Genomic DNA, 22,028 nt, shown 5'->3' with positions numbered 1-22,028 from the left:
ATCTTTCTCCAAATCTGGGGGAACTGATGAGAAAGTCTGGGTACTCTCTTGCTTGGCCCCAGTGGAGGTTCAAACCACATAAACTCCTGCCTGCATGCAGGAGCTCTCACTCCACTCCTACCTCCCAGCCACCGTGAAAACTTCAAACCAGTTTCTTTTCACTGTTTTCTCAAGACATTTTTGGACCTGTTTGGGAGCCATCCTTCTCTCATCAGAAAGTCTCATTATCCAAAGCAAATTTGGGGTGGGGTCCGTTCTGCTTCCGAAGAGTGGCCATAACAGTAAAGTATTCTCCCTCACCCCAGCTTCTTTAAGAATTTTTTTGTCTTTTGTTTTCTGTAGTTTGAATATGATATGCCTAAGCATAGTTAGATAGATGATAGATATAGATGATAGATGATAGATAGATAGATGATAGATAGATGATAGATAGATAGATAGATAATAGATAGATAGATGATAGATAAGACATACAGAGATAACTGTTTACCCTGCTTATTTTGTCTTGAACTTCTTGGATCTGTGCTTTGGTTTCTGTCATTAATTTTTTAAAAGTTCTTCACCATTATTACTTCAAATATTTGTTCTCCTCTCTTCTCTCTTTGTCCTCCTTCTGGTATTCTAATTGCATATACATTATATCTTTTGAACTTTTCCATCAGTTTTTGGATATTCTGTTCTGGTTTTCATTCTTTCTTTTTTTTAAGTCATCTTTGCATTTTAGTTTGGGAAGTTTCAGCTGACTTATCTTTAAGCTCACACATTCTTTCCTTGGCTGTCTCAACTCTCCCAGTAAGCCTGTCAAAGGTATTCTTCATGGTATGGTGATTTTTATTTCTAGCACTTCCTTTTGATCCTTTCTTAGAGTTTTTCTCTTTCTGCTTACATTATCCATCTGTTCCCACATTTTGTCTACCTTTTTACATAAGAGTCCAGTTTATCGCTCCAGAAGCTTTGGTTTCTGGTAAGTAGATCTCAGCTGTATTTCTCTGGATGTGCCCTTCTCCCCAGATTTCATGGTGACAGTTTGCCCTGCAACTTCACTTATCTGATGGGTCCAAGAAAATTCATTGATTTTCAGTTTCATCAGCTTTTTTTGTTGTTGTTGTAATGAGGAAAGCAGTGACTTCATGCCTTTTATGTGTTGGAGATGAAACCAGAATTATCCCCATCACTGTTATTTTTGAGGATTTACTATATACCAAATACTTTATTAAATAATTATTATCTTACCTAATACTTGGAAAAGCTCTATGAAGTAGGAAATATTATATTTCCATTTTATGAATATAGAATTCTCACGGTCTTGGCTGATTGTCACTGGAATTTGACCAAGTCTGTTTAAATTCAAAGCCTTTTAGTAAGTGAGTTTTAGTGCCTCCTAATATTGACTGAGAAAGACTGGGGTCTAACACTACTAGGTTGATAACATGTTGTATTTGCTGAACTATGTCATTCTGCAAGAAAGGAAGGCATCTGTAAGGGATGTGCCAATGCCAGTGACTCAGGCAAGCTCAGGAAGAGGAGATTGAGGGACCAGTGTGTGTCACAGCATACATTTCTCTGGTAAGCCCAGAGTTATCTTGGACCAGCATGACCAGGCATCTTGCCTTGCCCAGAACTGTTTGTCCTAACATTATATAATTATTAATATCTCAATATTTATTTCACATGGAGAAGTAGTACAATCTGGACAATAAAAGTGATAGTTGGAAGTGTTGAATCACTATATCTTACACCTGAAACTAATATAACACTGTATGTTAACTAACTAGCATTAAAATAAAAACTTAAAAAAATGAAAACACTTAAAAAAATGATGGTCCTATTGCCTATGTCACCAGTAGCATTTTGACAAAGGGCAGCATAAGCAGTGTGGCTCCAAAGACTAGGAGAAAAAGAGGCACTGAATCCTTGGGTGGAAGAGAGAACTGTTGGAAAAGATAAACATGAGAATGTTGCTCATCAGTGTTTCAAGCCCATGTGGCAATGCTCAGAGAAGTGAGGAGAACTATCTAAAGGTATAGCGTTCTGACTGGAAGTCAATGGGGGAAAACAGGAAGAGACCTAATTTCTGTTCACTTGATCTCAGTTCTACCCAGTGCCTGGGAAACCAAGGGTGTACTTAGTCATAGGGAAATGGCTTTCCTTTTTACCATGTACTGAGTTCCAATCACATTGCAGCTTTTGATGATTTAATTAAAAGAACAGTTAACATAAAGAGATGGCAGCAATTCATTGTACATGCACTGAGATAAAAGTAAGCACACATTGCCACAGACACAGAGTTACCCCAAGTTATTAAAGAAGGCTTCTTGAAGGAAGGTAAAAACCTGCTACTTTCTCAGTAACTAGGTAAGACTGTGATTCTCAAACTCAATGGAATGGAATTAAAATTTTCTAGTCTAACTATGGTCACAGGAGCAACAGCTTTCCATAACCTGGTAGTTAGAAATGAAGAATCACCAGGAAATTTGTATACATGTTAAACTTTTACAAGTACTGATTTTGAGCCCTGAGTCTCAAACTTGGCTGTATGCTAGCATCACCCGGAGTGCTATAAACAAAATGAAGTGAGAAATAATCAGACAGGAGGGAAAGATTAGAGAATGGGAAGATCACAGAGACAAAGAGATGTTTAAGAGACCCAACACATCAGAAAGCCTGCTTTAGCAAAGAGCAGGAAATGCTTCTTGGGCTTCATGAGCTCACTTGGGTCCAATGCCTCACTGAAATGGACTGGGGAAACTGGATATTCCTGGGTTGAGGAATAAAGAGGTCCATGAGAGGGAACCTGATTGTCTGCCACATTAAATAACCAAAGATACTACTCATATAATGAAATGACCAAGTACATGGAGAAGCGGGTTAAAACAAAGCAAGAAATAAAATGATGGCTTTATGTATAGTGGAAATAAAGGTTCGTGTTTTTTATTTCTTTTTTTGTTTGTTTGTTTTTAATATGAGAGGCTTTGGTAAGTTCTTCAATTGATGATAAAGCATTAGTAGAGAAGAGATGATTAAAAATTCCAGACACAGGACATGAGGGCTACAGACATAAAATCTTTGGTTCACAAAACCTCTAGCTGCTTACATATCCCTCCCTCACAATTTATTTGCTTCCTGCTAGGATATCTACAACTTGTAGAGTTGGAACAGGAAAATAGGACAGTCACATCAAGGAAGGCAGAAGTATCTGAGCGGAGGGTCAGAGGATGGAGGGTCCACACCAGCATCTTGCCAGAACTGGTCACTGTGAAGCATGAGTACAGAGATGGAAACTGACCAGAGAAAGAGGCTATCGTGACTTATTTGTCAGGCTGTACAGGCTTTTGGAGGTGTAGTGGAAGTCTCTGCAGTGGATGTGTGCAGGATCTGTGGGGGTGGGGAACTATTGCTGCTGAGACACAGGGTCACTTGGCATCCATAGGAGGGGAAGAAGTTGCTGGAACAGATAGGGATAGGACAGTTTTCCAGAACCTAGACAATGTGGAAAACAAAAAGGACTCTCCCTTCGGGGTGGGAAGTAAAAAGATAAAGATGCGTGCAAGACAGGTGTCATAGGTGGGAAGGAAGGTTATTGAGATGGCAGTTTGAGGGGGCAAAGGCAAAGGGTGGAGAACTGGTTAGATTCTGGATATGTTTTGAAGGTAGAGCAACATCATTTGCTGATTGATTGCATGAGGGGTATGAATTTTAAAAAGAATCAATGATGACTCCATGGTTTTCTACTTGACTGTCTAGAAGAAAAGAGACCCCCCCATTAAAAGATACAAGAAAAAATGCAGGGTTAGCAGGTGTGCATGGAGAAGCAAAAGCTCTATTATAATAATTTGATTTATCTCTGCAGAGGAATAAGAACTTTAGAATAATGTTGAAATGTCTTCAAATCATTCCAGTAACAGTCTCAACTTCTTGCCTTAGTTTCTTCACGTAGCTCAAAGTTACACAACTTTCTAACAATAACTCTAAGAGGTGGCCTTCATTTCCTGAAGTAATTTAGGATTCTATTTTTTCTCCTCTTAAATGATGGCAGCAAAATTTGGGTTACTTAGTGTTCCTAACTGTGAGAAATAAATCTAGGTGTTTGAGATCAAACACCATGCAGATGGAGAGAGGAGTTTTCCAGAGGAAATGCATGTCCTGGGTTGAGGAATTTTCCACTTCAATGCCTGACTTCTAATTTTACTTGGTGAGAAACCATTGGATAGATAAAACTTTAGCTTGTAAACTCTGCAATAATGCTCAGCATGATATGGAAGATTAGGACTTTGTATTATTTACATTTGCCCATTGCCGCACATCCTTCACTTAGGATTCCTCTCCAAGATGGTAGCTTCAGATACCTGTTTGTTGAGAGCTGGCTAATTATCCATTTGTGAGTCAGACTGGGGCTCCTGGATGGAGCCCAAAGAAACACACAGGCAGGCTTCATTTTCAGAGGCCTTAGGCATTCTTTCCTCTCCCACCACTGGTTTGGTGAAAGGAGCTGTCAGCTCCCACTGGAGATTCACAGCCCCCCCATTCATTCCCCATGTATAGAATTCAAAGATTCCATAAAATTGCATGTGAAAATATATAACTTTATTTTCACTTGCATCTGATAATTAGAATTTCCTTCTATTTATAAATATTGCCCCAAAAGAAAAAAATCCTGAAATATTAGCACTATCTGTGTCTTTGTCACTGATAAAATTCAATATTTTCATATTTCATCACAATTGTTATTTAATACATTATTTTAAATTATATCTATACTGCATCACAACTTTTTAAAATAGTTTAATAAGTATATCTACTATTGTAATTCATTTATCTTTTACTTATATATTTTATTTTATATATCTAAAAAATTCTTCTGAGAAAGACTGCATAGGCTTCTAAGCACCTAGAAAACAGGAACCAGGAGTTTGTTACTATCATAATCCTAGCCCCAGGGATAGGTACCAACATGGTAAGTGCTAAGCTAGTAGTTGTTGAATGAATAGATGATGGAATAAACCTGTTATCTTACTTTCCAAGTCTGAAAATTAATATAGAAATTGAAAATTGTTGGAAACATGGAGTATCTGAAGTGGATTTTAAAAATACTAAGACATGGCCATATTTTCCCAATACATCCATTATGATTTGTCAGCATCCTTGTTGCAGATTTAGCTGTAATTTCTACTTGGAGGAATTTGACTTCCCTGCTCACCCCTCAGCTGAGGATTGCCATCTAAAAATGATTGCATGGATTTGTTTCATCACCATTCTCTGGTTGGAGAGGGGTGGAAGGAAGGAAGGATTAGGTAACCTTTACAGCAAGAAAATTCCCTCACTTGTATGGGTTTCAATGACAAATATCAGGTAATCTCTTTTGCACCCTGGCCTTTATTTGCTTCTTTAAATGTTCTGCAGTAAAGATGAAATTTGCGTTAACTGGTCAAAGCCCAAAGGGGTTATGCATTTGTGAAAGTAATCAGAGAAACACAATTATCATACAGTTTCACTCATATATGGAACATAAGTAATAGTGCAGAGGACAATAGGGAAAGGAAGAGAAAACTGAATGGGAGGAAATCATTGAGGGAGACAAATCATATGAGACTTCTGACTCCAGGAAACAAACTGAGGGTTACAGAAAGGGAGGCACATGGGGGAATGGGGTAACTGGGTGATGGGACTTAGAGGGCACGTGATATGATGAGCATTGGTTCATCTAATGAATCATTTAACATTATATCAAAAACTAATGATGTACTTTGGCTAATTGAATTTAAATAAAAAAGAAAGTAATCTTAAATATCATCTCTTAGAAGGATATTTAAGAAAACTGCTGTAATTTTTCTCTCATCTTGAAAAAAAATAAAAGGTGGAAAAAAAAATAAACAGCCAGGGTTTATTCTACTTGGAATATTGGTACCCAAGCTTTCTTCATTATAACTTGAGACAGCCACATTTACCATGCACGTGTCTTTCAGTAATCAGTTTGGGAGCAGCTCATTCTAGGAGATGTAGAGACATCTTATGTGGATAATTAATGCTTTTTGGTTTCCCCGAGACGTGTACTTAACCAGCACCTGTGCTGGCCAAATGGTACCCAGAACAAAAAAACATAAAAGGACAATGGTGGGGCACCTGAGTGGCTCAGTTGGTTAAGCGTCTGCCTTCAGCTCAGGTCATGATCCCAGGGCATTGGGATCGAGCCCCGCATCAGGCTCCCTGCTCAGCAGAGAGCCTGCTTCTCCCTCTGCCTGCCACTCTGCCTATCTGTGCTCTCTCTGTAACTCTCTGTCAAATAAATAAATAAATAAAATCTTTAAACAAAAAGGACAATGGCAAGTTCCAGGAGTTATGGCACTGAATGATGAGTGCAGGGATACAGCTTCAGCCCTATTTCAGATCCCCAAGTGCCCATGTGAGTTCACAGGTCAATATCATAAACATGCCAAGAGACTGCCCTTACCTGGTCAGAGGTACAGGCAGCAGAACAAGAGAAGCATCCATGAAATCTTGCCAATGATTCCTATTGAAACATCTGGCAGATTGTGGCTTTTGTGAAGCAGTAGTCATAAAGGGATCCATATGCTGTTTGTAGTGAAAATGCACATTATTCTGGGCCCCATCTTCTCCTAACTGGATTACCCTAATATTCTCCCAACTGGTTTCTCCACCATAAGCTCCATTCTTTCTGATTCCATCCTCCATCTTTCATGTAGACCTACTTTCCCAAACAGTCTACTCACTTTGTGAGTAGACTTTCTATATCCAGTTAGCACTTGCCCAGTGCCATTCTAAGGAAGTGTAAATACTTAATGGTTCACAGAGACTCTCCTTATGGCCTTGCATCCCTCACAAAGGCTCTTCTCTTGTTAAGCCACTCTTTGATCCCATTTAATGTTTTTCCATTCCCCACACTCCCTAAACTTGTTTTGTCCTCATGGTCTCTGCACATGTTCTTTCACCTAAAACACTTCCCCTACCTTCTCCGCTATCTTTGGATCAACATCTCTCTTTTGGGGCTAGAGCAGAGAAGTCACTACCTTCAACAGAAAACTAGTTCTGTTCTTTGGTCTCATAACTCCTAGTAACATACCTTACATAATACTCTTCATATTTTAGGGTCATTACATGCTTAATGTTTGTTTTTTCTCACTAGACTATAAGAACCTTGAAGGCAGAAACCATCTCATTCACCCATATCACTTATCATTGTATCCCAGCACCTTGGACAGTTATGGCACTTAGTAGGAGATTGATTAAGATTTGTTGAATTCATGGGGCACCTGGGTGGCTCAGTCAGTTAAGCACCCAACTCTTGATTTCAGCTCAGGTCATGGTCTCAGGGTTGTGAGATTGAGCCCCACATCGGGCTCACCTGCTGGGCATGGAGCCTGCTTAAGATTCTCTTTCCCTCTTCCTCTGCTTTCCCCCTCTAAAAAAAGATTTGTTGAATGCTTAGATCAACACTCTATGGGACACTCATGAAACTCCCACCTGCCTCTAACAAGGGAGTCCTACTAGCCAATCCATTTCTGCAGTGATTCCCCCATTCTCTCTTCTATTTCATTTCTGTCAAAAAAGGGAGGAATGAATTGATTTTGTTGTGGATCCTTGGAAGTTCCCTTATTCAGGTAACACCAGTGCCTTACATAGTCTGTCTCTGGTTGGTTTAGAGAAATGATTCTAAACTCAAGAGAATATCTCCTGGAGGGCATGATATCATGCATTACTGGGCCTTACCCCCAGAGTTTCTGATTCAGCAGATCTGCAGTGGAGCCTGAGCATTTTGATTTCTAATGGGTTCCCAGATGATGTTGATGATGCTTGTCTGGGGATCACACATTGAGAAGCATTGGTTTGTGCATTAGATTTAGATGTCATTCCATCTCTACAGTTTAATATCCTATCTTATGTTATTATGAGGACCCCCTCCACATTTGAATGATCTGCGGGTTGTTTTTTTGGGTTTTTTTTTTTGGTCAAATCCTCTGTGAGGGGAAAAAGCTCAATGAGATATGTTTATGTTTAACCTTGCACAGTTGATTAAGTAGTGACTTTTTGTACCTACAAAGGCCCACTGATGAGGCACAAATATACTGAACATGGCTACATAAGAAGCTGCAAGGTCATTGTTCTGTTGTGACTGTTGCATAGAATCGGAGAGAACTGATGCTAGTTTGAATTGGAATTGAATCTTTTCTTGAGCAATGAGAGTAAATGAAGTCTTGTCTAGTAGTTCCATAATCACATTTTGCTCTGTTTCCAAAGTACCCCCTCCCAGAAAAAAAAAAAAAAAGATTTTTTTGAATAGCCTCCATATCTTTTACAGTATGTGATTTTTAAATTCACCTCATAGGGACAATCCAATATGCTTAGCATACAAAAGTCAGTTATCACTTATATTTTGAAAATTTGTAGCCCCTTAAATTTGAATATTTTTGGTGTAATAACTACAGAGCAAGCAGCACTTACCCTTAAGAGCAAATACTGAGTCTAGAAAATTTTCAGGAAATTTTGGAGAAGAGAAAGAGGTAATTCTTCTCATATCCACAAGATTCCCAAGGGATATCACTGTGGTTATAATAGATATTGAATGACTCCAAAATACTGAGACCCCACATGTTGAATTATCCATTTCGCATAGATTAGAATTGGTCCACCATTCATCCACCCATCCATCCATCTATCCATCCACCCATCCATCCATCCATCCATTCATCTACCCATCCAGTCACTCAACAAGGCACAAGACCACTCCAGGTACCATGTATTGTATGGATTAAAGGATATGAATCAGGATCACCTTACCATGAAGATCTTATAATTTGATAAGAAAAATATGACATAGGCAATTGGGTAAGATAAGGGTCATGATGAGATATAACTAAAAAGTTGAAAGCAGGAAGACTCTGAATCTTGAATCTAGCCCTTGTTAAACAGGCAGGAACATGCCCACACCAAACTTTTTTCTTCATCTGTGAAAAGGAAGTGACAATATCCAGAATTAGGTTTGGGTTTTTAAGGGTTTATGATACTATATCATGCTGCTAGTAAGGGTCATACTCTAAAACATAATAATAAATAAAAAAAACTGTGATTATTGTTATGCATAGCATTTGGACTGAAACACTGAGATTTTCATTCATAGTCATTTTTCAATCTCTCAAGATCAGCTACTTCTCTTTCCAAACTTCCTTCATACCCTCTGCCCCCCAATCCAGTGCTTGTTTTCACTTTTCCATCCTGTACAAACTTTACTGTTGGTAAACCTTAGGTGACCCCTTTCTTTAAGGAAGACAAGGAGTAAAGTGACAAAGTCAAGCACCCCTGAGGCTGTGACAGGAACTCAGCACCCTTGGAGTTCAGTCTTGACTCTCTATTACTTCTTTTCCGAATTTGGAGACAAGGATCAAAGTATATATAAGTGAATTATGCCAAAACATGAACTGTTCGTGAGCGTGCACAGACACACACACACACACACACACACACACACACTCATTCTTTGAAAGATTGAATTGAGTGGATCTTGGCAAGTCTCTGCTGAAACAAATTCAGTCTTGATGGATGCTGAGTGGAAGTGCCATCTGTTTCAGGCTAATGGAGAGATGTGAAAGTCCCTTCCAAGCTAAGCCAGATGAACTGGCAGACCATCCATCCACACACCTAAGCTATGTCTTTTGACTTTAAGAGAGGCACAAAACACATATGGAAATAAGTGCTTCACATACAGTGGAACTGGGCAGGGAGCTCTCTCATATTCATTTTCATCTTGTGGTAAGTAGGGACAGAAGTGATCCAGATTGTCTTTCCTGAGTCTTCCTTCATGCAAAGCAAATACACATATATACAACCTGAGACAAACAAACGTTCAGGAAATACATAGACAACTTGTAGGGGAACAAAACATGTTCTGTTGAATTTAGAATGGGGAAGGTATAAAAATGAATAACAACACTAACGCACTTTGTATTTCCATAACTATATAAATCCAGAGAAATGACATATTCCTTTCCTTCATCTGATTATGAAGTGACAAGAGGTTTTACTTACAAGTAAAAGAAATCTATCCCACTTATTTTAATCTCAGCACGTAATGTTACTGTTGTATTCTACCATACTGCTGGCCACTTTATGCATAGGAAATGACAATCAATTAACCCACTGAGAAATGCAAATGTGCATGGTTATGTATAATATACAAAAGCCATTCCTTCTTTCATATATTAGGGAGAGGTGTGTACTGTATTGACTTTGCTATTTTCAGTCAAAAGAGAGATAATGAACATTGCCTATAGCAACACTAAGAGAAATGGAGGAATTGTGGAGGGCCTCTTTTCTGAGACAGCCATGCACAAGGAATAGCATTCCTGAACACAGCCTCATTATCTGCCATATTAAGAAGGCTTTCCCTGTATGACTATGTTTGCCTCTCTCCTTCCTCTGTAGTTATCATATAAGGTATTTTAAGCAGCAATTTATTTTAAAGGTATATTGATTTCATTGATTCATTTGAAGAATTAAGTGAAATAATTTCAAATTCAAACTTTTCCAGGAAGATTCTGGAGACCCCATATGCATGCCAATTTATAAAGATGTTCTCAAATGAAGAATTGCCCATTCAGTTTTCATAATTAGCAGAGACACTGGATATTCTAACTGGCATTATATTTTTATTTATTACTTTTTTAGTTGAAAAACATAACAATTTTTACTGTAATTTTATTTATGGATATTATTTTTAAATGTTTTAGTTCATGAAAGCCAGAAAACATACATTCCCTCTGGAATATATAATCTTAAAAGTATTTTCAAAACTAGCCTTTGAAAATATGCTCTCAGAAAGATATAATAATGAGTGTTTTCAGAATTGATAATTATATGAACAGAGAGGGTGAAAAAACACACAACTTATTTACAAATGCTGTGCTGGCTACTTAACAAATAAGTTTAATACTCACATACATTTCTTAGCTTTAGAGAAATACATTTGTACATTAAGAGCAACAACAACAAACAGAAGAAACCCCTTATTCTTGAAAATCTGACAAGACCTGTTTGTATTCCATTTTTTTCTTTTTTGTGGTCATTTAGAAAACGTATTTTCAAAGTATTAACATTTTTAATTTTTTTTTCTTGTTATGATAATCACCATACATTACATCATTAGTTTTTGATGTAGTGTTCCATGATTCATTGTTTGTGTATAACATCCAGTGCTCCATGCACAACGTGCCCTCTTTAATACCCATCACCAGGCTAACCCATCCTCCCACACACTCCCTCTAGAATCCTCAGTTTGTTTTTCAGAGTCCATCATCTCTCATGGTTCGTCTCCCCCTCTGATTTCCCCCCTTCATTCTTCCCCTTCTTCTAACTTCTTCTTCTTCTTCTTCTTTAAATATATTGCATTATTTGTTTCAGAGGTATAGATCTGTGATTCAACAGTTTTGCACAATTCACAGCACTCACGATAGCACATACCCTCCCTAATGTCTATCACCCAGCCACCCCATCCCCCCCAACACCCACCATTCTAGAAACCCTCAGTTTGTTTCCTGAGATTAAGAATTCCTCATATCAGTGAGGTCATATGATACATGTCTTTCTCTGACTGACTTCTTTCGATCAGCATAATACTCTCCAGTACCATCCAATTCGTTGCAAATGACAAGATCTCATTCATTTTGATGGCTGAAAATATTCCATTGTATATACATACCACTTCTTCTTTAGCCATTCATCTGTCGATGGACATCTTAGCCCTTCCCACAGTTTGGCTATTGTGGACATTGCTGCTATAAACATCAGGGTGCCTGTACCTTTCAGATCCCTACATTTGTATCTTTGGGGTAAATACCCAGTAGTGCAATTGCTGGATCATATGATATCTCTATTTCCAACTTTTTGAGGAACCTCCATTCTGTTTTCCAGAAAGCTGTACCAGCTTGCATTCCCACCAACAGTGTAGGAGGGTTCCCCTTTCTCCACATCCCTGCCAACATCTGTTATTTCCTGACTTGTTACTTTTAGCCATTCTCACTAATGTGAGGTGGTGTCTCATTGAGGTTTTGATTTGGATTTCCCTGATGCCAAGCGATGTTGAGCACTTTTTCATGTGTCTGTTGGCCATTTGGATGTCTTCCTTGGAAAAATGACTGTTCGTGTCTTCTGTCCATTTCTTGATTGGATCATTTGTTCCTTGGGTTTTGAGATTGATAAGTTCCTTATAGATTTTGGATACTAGCCCTTTATCTGATATGTCATCTGCAAATATCTTCTTCCATTCTGTCGGGTGTCTTTTGGTTTTGTTGACTGTTCCTTTTGCTGTGCAAAAGTTTTTATCTTGATGAAGACCCAATAATTCATTTTTGCCATTGCTTCCCTTGCCTTTGGCAATGTTTCTAGGAAGAAGTTGCTGTGGTTGAGGCTGAAGAGGTTGGCTACCTGTGTTCTCCTGTAGGATTTTGATGGACTCCTGTCTCACATTTAGGTCTTTCAGCCATTTTGAGTCTGTTTTTGTATGTGGTGTAAGAAAATGGTCCAGTTTCATTCTTCTGCATGTAGCTGTCCAATTTTCCCAACACCATTTGTTGCCCTTTGGTGACTGTTCCCAGGTGAACACACTTAAAGGCAATGATTTTCTAAAGGGGAACCACAGACTGGGCCCAATTTTCCAGTGGCAGAAAAAAGAGTATATTGCCATTTTATCAATTTGTCAATTTGGCACTATTTTCAAACACTCAGGGAGAATTTTCTTTATGTTTTTCAGACCAGGGACACTGGAACAATATGGTTGGACAATAAAATTGTAAATTCTACATTTTGCAAATGCAAGTGGGTAAGTCTCTTTCATTTATTGACTTTGATTAGTAAATTTTCTCTAAAAATATAATGCCAGGCAAGATGGTAGAGGAGTAGGAGACCTGGATTTCGTCTGGTCCCAGGAATTCAGCTGGATAAGGATCTGAACACCTACGAACTCAACAGGAGATTGAAGAAAAGAATAGCAACAACTCTCTGAACAGAAAAGCGAATACTTTCTGGAAGGTAGGATATGCGGAGAAGTGAATCCGAGGCGATATTCGGGGGGATAGGCGGCGGGGGAGGGGGTCTGCGTCCGCCGCTCCTAGCAAGTGATAGAACAGCAGAGCACAAATTGGAACTTTTAGAAGTCAGCTCTGCTGAGGGACGACGCTCCAGTGACTAAGCGGGGGGTGGAACCCTCGCTGGGACAGTGTGGTCTCAGGACCCTTGGGGTCACAGAAAGACTGGGATTGCCTGAGTGTTGCAGAGCTCCCAGGTATCAGAGCAGGAAGCTGGCTGCAGAGGCGGAGCTGAGGAGCGGGCACTCAGCTCGGGGTTGCCGTAAACTGTGATCCGCGGCACAGTCAGGCCACTGCTCTTCCAGCAGGGACCCAACAAGAGGCAGATCCAGGGAGACTCCCCTTCCTCCCCCAGGAGGAGTGGTGCGGGAGCGCACCGCAGGGATCTGCTGGGTGTGGAGACTCCATATGGGGTCAGGTGCCGGAGATAGAGATGCTCTGTCACAGGCCAGGTGAGCATGGAGTGCAGCTGGAGACCAGGGAGACAGGAGTGACTAACGGCTTTTCTCTGAGGGCTCACTGAGGAGTGGGACCCTGAGTTCTTGGCTCCTCCAGGGTGGAGATTGGGAGGCCGCCATTTTCACTCTCATCCTCCAAAGCTGTATGGAAAGCTTGCAGGGAACAAAAGCTCCTGAGAGCAAACCTGAGCCGATTACATAGCCCAGACCAGGCAAGGGCGGAGCAATTCCGCCTTGGGCAGAGACATTTGGGAACCACAGCAACAGTCCCCTCCCCCAGAAGATTAGCAAGAACAGCCAGCCAAAACCAAGCCAAAACCAACTGCAGCGCTAGGGTAATACTGCACATAGAATTCATAGCTTTTTGACCATGATTCTTTAGTCTTTCAAAGTTAATTTTTTAACTGTCTTTTTTTAATTTTCCTTTTTCCTTTCTCAACCAACATCTTATCAATCCTTTTTTACAAAAACATTTTTTTATTTTTAAATTTAGAGTGATATTCTATCCCATCATAGTAGTTACCCTTATTGTTGGCATATATATATATACATATATATATATATATACATATATATAGTATTCTCTCTTTTAAATTTTGAGATACAGTTTCTTCTAACAGATCAAAATATACCCTAAATCTCTAGTGTATGGCTTTGTTCAAGTCTCTTGCCTGATTACATTCTCCTTTTTTTCCTTTTTTTTTTAAACCTCCTCTTTCTTTTTTCAAACAACTTCTTATTTTATCAATTCCTTTTAGAATTTTTTTATAAATTTCATCTTTACAGTCATATTCCATCCCATCATTGTATTAACCCTTATTTTTGTACATGTATAAGTTTTTCTTTCCTTAAAAATTTGGGAGGCACTTTCTTCTAACAGACCAAAATAAGCCCAAAGTCTAGTGTGTGGCACTCATCTATGCACCAGCCTGATCATATTTGATCATATTCTGTTTTTGTTTTGTAGGTGATACATCTCTAGATATGCATCCATGTCTTCCAGATTATCTAATTTGCTGGCATAGATTTGCTCATAATATGTTCTTATCATTGTTTGTATTTCTTTGGTGTTGTTTGTGATCTTTCCTCTTTCATTCATGATTTTATTTATTTGGGTCTTTTCTCTTTTCTTTTTGATAAGTCTGGCCAGGGACTTATCAATATTGTTAATTCTTTCAAAGAACCAGCTCCTAGTTTCGTTGATCTGTTCTACTGTTCTTTTAGTTTCTATTTCATTGATTTCTGCTCTGATCTTTATTACTTCTCTTCTCCTGCTGGGTTCAGGCTTTATTTGCTGCTCTTTCTCCTAAAGGAGTAGCATTAGGTTGTGTATTTGAGACCTTTCTTGTTTCTTGAGAAAGGCTTGTATTGCATATACTTTCCTCTTAGGACAACGTTTGCTGCATCTGAAAGATTTTGAACAGTTGCGTTTTAATTTTCGTTGGTTTCCATGATTTTTTTAAATTCTTCTTTAATTTCCTGGTTGACCCATTCATTTTTTAGTAGGATGCTCTTTAGCTTCCATGTATTTGAGTTCTTTTCGACTTTCCTCTTGTGATTGAGTTCTAGTTTCAAAGCATTGTGGTCTAAAAATATGCAGGGAATGATCCCAATCTTTTGGTAACAGCTGAGATCTGATTTGTGACTTAGGATGTGATCTATTCTGGAGAATGTTCCATGGACAGTAGAGAAGAATGTGTATTCTCTTGCTCTGAGATGGAATGTTCTGAAGAGATCTGTGAAGACCATTTGGTCCAGTGTGTCATTTAAAGTCTTTATTCCTTATTGATATTTTGCTTAGATGATCTGTCCATTTCAGTGAAGGGGGTGTTAAAGTCTCCCACTATTATTGTATTGTAGTCAATGTGTTTCTTTGCTTTTGTTATTAATTGCCTTATATAATTGGCTGCTCCCATGTTAGGGGCACAGATATTTACAATTGTTAGATCTTCTTGTTGGATAGTCCCTTTAAGTAGGATATAGTGTCCTTTCTCATCTCTTATTACAGCCTTTGGTTTAAAATCTAATTTGTCTGATATAAGGATTGCCACCCCAGCTTTCTTTTGGTGTCCATTAGCATGGTAAATTGTTTTCCACCTGCTCACTTTCAATCTGGGGGTGTCTTTGGGTCGAAAATGAGTCTCTTGCAGACAGCATATCGATGGGTCTTGTTTTTTAATCCAATATGATAGCCTGTGTCTTTGATTGGGCAATTAGCCCATTTATATTTGGGCTAACTATTGAAAGATATGAATTTCGTGCCATTGTATTGCCAGTAAGGTGACTGTTACTGCTTATTTTCTGTGTTCCCTTCTGGTCTTTGTTGCTTTTAGGCTCTCTCTTTGCTTAGAGGACCCCTTTCAATATTTCTTGCAGGACTGGTTCTTTGTTTGCAAATTCCTTTAGTTTTTGTTTGTCCTGGAAGCTTTTTATCTCTCCTTCTATTTTCAATGACAGCCTAGCTGGGTATAGTATTCTTGGCTGCATATTTTTCTCGTTTATGCTCTGAATATATCATGTCAGTCCTTTCTGGCCTGTTAGGTCTCTGTGGATAAGTCTGTTGCCAATCTAATGTTTCTACCATTTTAGGTTACAGATCTCTTCTTCTGAGCTGATTTCAGGATTTTCTCTTTGTCTCTGAGACTCATAAGTTTTACTATTAGATGTCGGGCTGTTGACCTATTTTTATTGATTTTGAGAGGGGTTCTCTGTGCCTCCTGGATTTTGATGCCTGTTTCCTTCCACAAATTAGGGAAGTTCACTGCTATAATTTGCTCTAATAGACCTTCTGCCCCTCTCTCTCTTTCTTCTTCTTCTGGGATCCCAATTATTCTAATTTTGTTTCATCTTATTGTATAGCTTATCTCTTGAATTCTACCCTCGTGATCCTGTAGTTGTTTATCTCTTGTTTTCTCAGCCTCTTTATTTTCCATCATTTGGTCTTCTATATCACTGATTCTCTCTTCTGCCTCATTTATCCTAGCAGTTAGCACCCCCATTTTTTATTGCACCTCATTAATAGTCTTTTTGTTTTCAAATTGGTTTGATTTTAGTTCTTTTATTTCTCCAGAAAAGGTTTCTCTAATAACTTCCATGCTTTTTTCAAGCCCAGCCAGTATCTTTAAAGTCATCATTCTGAACTCTAGCTCTGACATCGTACTAATGTCCATAATGAGTAAAATCCTGGCAGTCTGTACTGCCTTTTGTTCTTTTTTTGAGGTGATTTTTTTCCATCTTGTCATTTTGTCCAGAGGAGAATAGATGAATGAGATAACAAAATGCTAACACGGTAACAATGTCCCCAGAAAATATACTCTAAACAAATGAGAAAACACCTGAAACCTGGGGAAAAGAAAGGGAAAGAAAGAAAAAAGAAAAAGATAAAAACAAACAAAAACAGAACAAAACAAAAAAGAACAGAATATGATCAAATATGATCAGGCTGGTGCATAGATGAGTGCCACACACTAGACTTTGGGCATATTTTGGTCTGTTAGAAGAAAGTGCCTCCCAAATTTTTAAGGAAAGAAAAACTTATACATGTACAAAAATAAGGGTTAATACAATGATGGGATGGAATATGACTGTAAAGATGAAATTTATAAAAAAATTCTAAAAGGAATTGATAAAATAAGAAGTTGTTTGAAAAAAGAAAGAAGAGGTTTAAAGAAAAGGAAAAAAAGGAGAGAGAATGTAATCAGGCAAGAGACTTGAACAAAGCCATACACTAGAGATTTAGGGTATATTTTGATCTGTTAGAAGAAACTGTATCTCAAAATTTAAAAGAGAGAACACTATATATATATATATATACATATATATATATATGTATATATATATATGCCAACAATAAGGGTAACTACTATGATGGGATAGAATATCACTCTAAATTTAAAAATAAAAAAATGTTTTTGTAAAAAAGGATTGATAAGATGTTGGTTGAGAAAGGAAAAAGGAAAATTAAAAAAAAGACAGTTAAAAAATTAACTTTGAAAGACTAAAGAATCATGGTCAAAAAGCTATGAATTTTATGTGCAGTATTACCCTAGCGCTGCAGTTGATTTTGGCTTGGTTTTGGCTGGCTGTTCTTGCTAATCTTCTGGGGGAGGGGACTGTTGCTGTGGTTCCCAAATGTCTCTGCCCGAGGCGGAATTGCTCCGCCCTTGCCTGGTCCGGGCTATGTAATCGGCTCAGGTTTGCTCTCAGGAGCTTTTGTTCCCTGCAAGCTTTCCGTACAGCTTTGGAGGATGAGAGTGAAAATGGCGGCCTCCCAATCTCCACCCTGGAGGAGCCAAGAACTCAGGGTCCCGCTCCTCAGTGAGCCCTCAGAGAAAAGCCGTTAGTCACTCCTGTCTCCCTGGTCTCCAGCTGCACTCCATGCTCACCTGGCCTGTGACAGAGCATCTCTATCTCCGGCACCTGACCCCATATGGAGTCTCCACACCCAGCAGATCCCTGCGGTGCGCTCCCGCACCACTCCTCCTGGGGGAGGAAGGGGAGTCTCCCTGGATCTGCCTCTTGTTGGGTCCCTGCTGGAAGAGCAGTGGCCTGACTGTGCCGCGGATCACAGTTTACGGCAACCCCGAGCTGAGAGCCCGCTCCTCAGCTCCGCCTCTGCAGCCAGCTTCCTGCTCTGATACCTGGGAGCTCTGCAACACTCAGGCAATCCCAGTCTTTCTGTGACCCCAAGGGTCCTGAGACCACACTGTCCCAGCGAGGGTTCCACCCCCCGCTTAGTCACTGGAGCGTCGTCCCTCAGCAGAGCTGACTTCTAAAAGTTCCAATTTGTGCTCTGCTGTTCTATCACTTGCTAGGAGCGGCGGACGCAGACCCCCTCCCCCGCCGCCTATCCCCCCGAATATCGCCTCGGATTCACTTCTCCGCATATCCTACCTTCCAGAAAGTATTCGCTTTTCTGTTCAGAGAGTTGTTGCTATTCTTTTCTTCAATCTCCTGTTGAGTTCGTAGGTGTTCAGATCCTTATCCAGCTGAATTCCTGGGACCAGACGAAATCCAGGTCTCCTACTCCTCTACCATCTTGCCTGGCATTATATTTTTAGAGAAAATTTACTAATCAAAGTCAATAAATGAAAGAGACTTACCCACTTGCATTTGCAAAATGTAGAATTTACAATTTTATTGTCCAACCATATTGTTCCAGTGTCCCTGGTCTGAAAAACATAAAGAAAATTCTCCCTGAGTGTTTGAAAATAGTGCCAAATTGACAAATTGATAAAATGGCAATATACTCTTTTCTGCCACTGGAAAACTGGGCCCAGTCTGTGGTTCCCCTTTAGAAAATCATTGCCTTTAAGTGTGTTCACCTGGGAACAGTCACCAAAGGGCAATTCTTGCAATGTGAACTACATTCTTGGTACATACCTCATTCTGACCAATCCACAGAGAAAGAAACGTGGCCTTATCACTCATTATATTCAGAGTGAGCTGAAGAAGTTGAAATTAATGCAGGAGAAAACCATTCTAGGGTGGCTTGAGGGGACTGAGTCATGAGTAGATTCACGGGCATGGAAAAGATTGCTTTAGCTTACCCAAGAAGTACTCAACAGTCAAAGCAATAGTACCTCCTGCCTTTATGGGGATGTGCCACTCTCAGGGAATTGCCAGGTCTTAAATAGTTTCATGTCATTGCTTCACTATGCTTCTGAAACATTTGGAAGTCAACAGCTGGAATAACAGGGTGCAAAACCTAATAAACCTAAGAATTTTTAAAATAGTCCAAGCTGGGTGTTCCCTAAGGATGTTGATGACTTCCTTAGTCCCGAAAGGAAAACTGACAGCTAACTATTAGGTGAGTCACCATTGCACAGAAAGATAAATTGGGAGTGGTTTGGAAGAATGAGAAATTCTGGGCTTGTATCTGTTGGCTGGGAGCTGAATGGCTTTGGGGAAGTCATTTAAGAATCCATGAGCACCAGTACATTTGCTATAAGATTGATACATTTACAACTTAGTTTAGGTGGATTAATTAGTGAAGTAGATTTCCCTGGAACAACCAAGTGCCATATGCTCTCATATAGTATTTTATTTAATCTTCACTGCATCTTGATAAACTACTTGGTAAACTACTACTGCTGTCCCAGTGTTTACAGTCCTTGAAAGACATTATTATTTTTCAATGATTTCATCTCAAAGGAATTTAATAGAACTAATATGTTCATGTGTTTAATATTATATATATATAGTCTGTGTGCCTGTGTGTTTGTTTTACAATAGGCAATGCCACCTACTAAAGGGCTAACGCTAGGAAAGACCAACATTATATTGATCTTGGGGAACAAAAGGATTCGTAACTCTAGCAAGAGCGGCTTTACTAAGGTATTTAGGCTTTAAAGGTATTAAAGTTTAAAATAAACATCAATTAATAACTTATTTTTGTATAAAAAGAATTGAAGGAGGTGGTACTTGACAAATACAGAATTCTAGTGTAGGCATGTGAAAGCCAATATAAGTAATAAATCTGAGCCTTATGCATAAAACAGACATAGAATCCTTTCTGGGATGTCACTTGAGGCATGAAGTTTCACTGTGAATCTTGAAAATTATACCTATGACTGCTTTCCTTAAAAATACCCATTCATCCGTGTTCACAGATGTATGCATGAAATATATCCCTTTATGTCAATTTCTGGTTGAATGTCATAAATATGGAGAGGCAATTTTATTATAAACAGAGGTGGGGAGTTACAGGAATCATATGTTCTTCCTGCTTTTTCCACCCTACTGCCTCTTCTTGTCTCTGCTCTTTGGCACATCTTCATCTCCATCAGAATGTACATAGCACAGATAAAAAAATGTAAACTCAAAACCATCAACTTCTTGCCAGGAGCTCAGGCAAACGGACCTGAAAAAGAAGATGCTCACCCCACATGAGCTGAAATGCAGATTCTGACTATGTGTAGAATTCACTTGTCTTTGCTTTCCCAGGCCCCATTGGTAACTACAGATAATCATGATTTAATTGGAATATCATGGCTTCCTCATGGTTGTTCTATGTATGTGGGTGCAAGCCTTTATCAAATAAACAAACATACATCATGCTTACAAATCCAGGAAGGATTTGTGTAACTGAGAAACTGACTGGGTATCACATTTGAATAGACAGATCACATCTGAATCTGAATCTGATGGTCCTTTGAAGAGGATTTGAAGTCGGTGAGGCCACGATGAGCCCCAAACACCAAGTATCCACAGTGGCTGTGCTGGACCAGCCCTGGGCACTGAACTTCAACAGTGGGCTGAGTGAGAAAAATCAGAGAGGTCTGAGACAACCAGCTGGTGTCATCACAGCAAGAATATTTCGTTCCTCAATGCATTTAATGTTCTGATTCACTCTAGCAGACTCTTAAGCCTATTGACCCAACTCCTACTTGATTTGCTCCTTACCATCTCTTGCAACCATCCTTGTCACATCACCAAGGTCTATGAGACCGTTAGCAATTTTTTGTTACCCCAATATATCATTTCCACCCACTTATCTAATTTCTTTTCAGAGTAACTTCCATTGTTAGGGTTGCAAACTGTTAAAAAAAAAAAGAAAAGAAAGAAAGAAATTTGACAATTTTTAATGACTATCATGACACCCTGAATAGATAGACACTTTTCCAAGGTCCTTATGAGTCTGGAATTCAACTGCCCCATATTGTCATTTTTAAATTGCCTTTTATTGAATCTCCTACACTCACATAAACTACGACTCATTTCACCAATCACAAACAAGCTTTATCACTGAAAATTAACAAAAATCTAAATCAACTTTGGGAAAAAATCAGGCAAAATTTCTACTCTACAATGAGTACAAAATGGTAATTATGCATTTCTTTGGTCTTATTTTAAAATCATTTTATTGAGTCTTTTAAAAATCTCAGAATCTGTTAAGAGGGAGTCCTGATTCTATCCACCATACTGAAATATGAGTGCTTCCAGGAGGATGGTGCGTTGACAGAGCCAAACACCTTGAAGACCCCTCCCTGGTCTTGGTGAGTGTAGGAGGCTTGTCTACTTGCAGGTATATGCCATGACCCACCTCACTGCCAACCAGGGAACATGCTTTTAAGGCCAAGAGCAACATACCCCATCATTTTTCATGTCTAAATATGCAGAAAGTAAACCCATAAACATCAATTTCAAGACCTAGATATGAACCCATTACATGTTATCCTGGGAAAACTTACCTAAGCATTTCCCAGTCTACATTTCCAAAATGTAGTGAGTGTGACATTCTGTAGTGCTTTTAAAAAGATCAGTGATCTGGGGGCACCTGGGTGACTCAGTCATTGAGCGTCTGCCTTTGGCTCGGGTTGTGATCCCGGGGTCATAGGATCGAGCCCTGCATCGGGCTCCTTGCTCCATGGGAGGCCTGCTTCTCCCTTTCCCACTCCCCCTGCTTGTGTTCCCTCTCTCACTGTCTCTCTCTCTGTCAAATAAAATCTTAAAAAAAAAATCAGTGATCAAAGAGAGG

This window comes from Zalophus californianus, chromosome 8, assembly GCF_009762305.2.
Source record: "Zalophus californianus isolate mZalCal1 chromosome 8, mZalCal1.pri.v2, whole genome shotgun sequence".
Classification (NCBI taxonomy): Eukaryota; Metazoa; Chordata; class Mammalia; order Carnivora; family Otariidae; genus Zalophus; species Zalophus californianus.
Note: the sequence above shows the minus strand (reverse complement) of the source record.